Raw genomic sequence first — 1,997 nt, forward strand, 5'->3', positions numbered from 1 at the left:
TGTGTGTGTGTGTGTGTGTGTGTGTGTGTGTGTGTGTGTGTGTGTGTGTGTTTGTGTGTGTTTGTGTGTATGCGAGCGCGCGCGCGCGCGTGTGTGTGTAAGTTTGTGGTTATGTATCCATAATAATATAATGTATCTGTGGATTTGTTATGTGAGTATGTGCGTGTGGGTTTGTTTACATGCATATTATGGGTATGTGTGTGCAACTTTTCAGGTAAGAAGATTAGTGTATTTTTGTGTATGTCGGTGTGTACAAAAAAAAAGGGTGTAGGCGAAAAGATGTGAACAGAGCTATAAAGGCGGGGTCAGTGGTCTAGTGGTATGGGCTATATTTATACTATGTCTCATAATCGTGAGTTTGCAGGTTCAGCGAGGGGTTGAGGATCAGCTGGGTCCGACTTGCTTTTTTGGTCAGGCAGTTTGCGCGATTATTTTTTCTTTTGGCTGGGTCCTGTCGGAGATGGACGTTTCATTGGGAGACCCCGCCTTTTAGATAACACCCCAGTGTTTCAAGGGAATTATACCTATGCAATGTCGTACATTTTTATTTAGCAGGGCTATGAATAAATAAGAACATTTTTATGTCCTCATCAACATATTATGTCGATCTTTTCGAGCCGAGCTGCTTCGGCCTCACCTGTCAAGACCAGCATCTGTTGTGTAGCGGGTAGGTCCTTCGCCGTTGCACTCAGGAAACCCGAGTTCGATTCCCGAGTGGGGAGAATCTTTTTTTATCGAGAACCCCGGTCTTTCTGCTGGGATGTTAACCTCTCAGCCCGGGTCGGCCCAGCCAGATGTTTTTACATCATCATCGACGTAATTAAGATCATTTAGGATACAAACTTGGACGGACCTTGTACGTTAGGGCCAACCCGGACTGAGAGGAAAACAACATCACGGCAGAAAAGACGGGAGATGCTGGATACAAATTCTCCCCATACGGGAATCGAACTCAGGTCTTCTGCATGCGAAGGCCAAGGATCTAACCTCTACACTACAGACGCTGGTACAAACAAATGAATTTCATACAGGCATGCAATTGGGTCGTTGGCGGGTGCCTTGGTGTGATTTGCTCCTTCTTTCCTATCAAACATCTATTGTTCTTATCTGTTCTCATTTTCTTTTTATTTTAGCCTCTGATAACAATATGTATCTCTAATCTGCAGCATCTATATGACCTAGTTGTGTTGAAAGTACCCCCCCCCCCCAAAAAAGTCTCACTAAAATACAAACAAACCTGAACGCTTCAAAGATGTTACACATTTAGACAATATATTGTAATACTTTTTTTCCTCTAGTAATACATGTATCTTCAATTTTCGGCACGTATATTGCCTATTTTTGTCGCAAGTGCCGTAAACTTTTACTGACACTAAAACTAAACAGACATACACGTGGGTTGTTGGCGGGTGCTCTGGTGTGGTTTGCTTCTTCTTTCCTATCGAACAGCTATCGTCCTGATCTCTCCTCCTTCTTTTTCGTGTTTGTTACTCTCTTGTAACACCCCTAATCTTCGGCACTTATATGACCTTATTGCGTTGCAAGTGCGTAAAACTCTTACAAAAACTAAAAAGACATACACATTCATGTGAGTTCATCAGAAATTGCAACTACACAATATGCATCCTCAAAAATTATTTTAAAAGATTATTTATTTGGGCCTATTCATTAGTTGTTGTTGTTGTTTTTAAAAAAACAAATACAGTGATGCGCAACACCATGCCGGCTCTACTTTGAAATGACAAAGCAGAATTCTTGTCTAGGTATACGGGCGCCCACTGCCACAAAACGAGAGGTTTTGAATTTTCTTCCCTCACCGTGTCATTTGATATATCCGGTTTTTTTTTCATAATTTGTTACCAGTGAAGTGTGACCGTTTTAATTTCAACTGAGCAAAAACCATGACTCATCCTCATTTTTATATATTCTATCTCTGTCCCTGCCCCCTCCCCCTTTCCCCTTCTCTTCTCATCTCTCTCTCTCTCTCTCTCTCTCTC

Source organism: Aplysia californica, unplaced genomic scaffold (assembly GCF_000002075.1).
Source record: "Aplysia californica isolate F4 #8 unplaced genomic scaffold, AplCal3.0 scaffold00411, whole genome shotgun sequence".
Lineage (NCBI taxonomy): Eukaryota > Metazoa > Mollusca > Gastropoda > Aplysiida > Aplysiidae > Aplysia > Aplysia californica.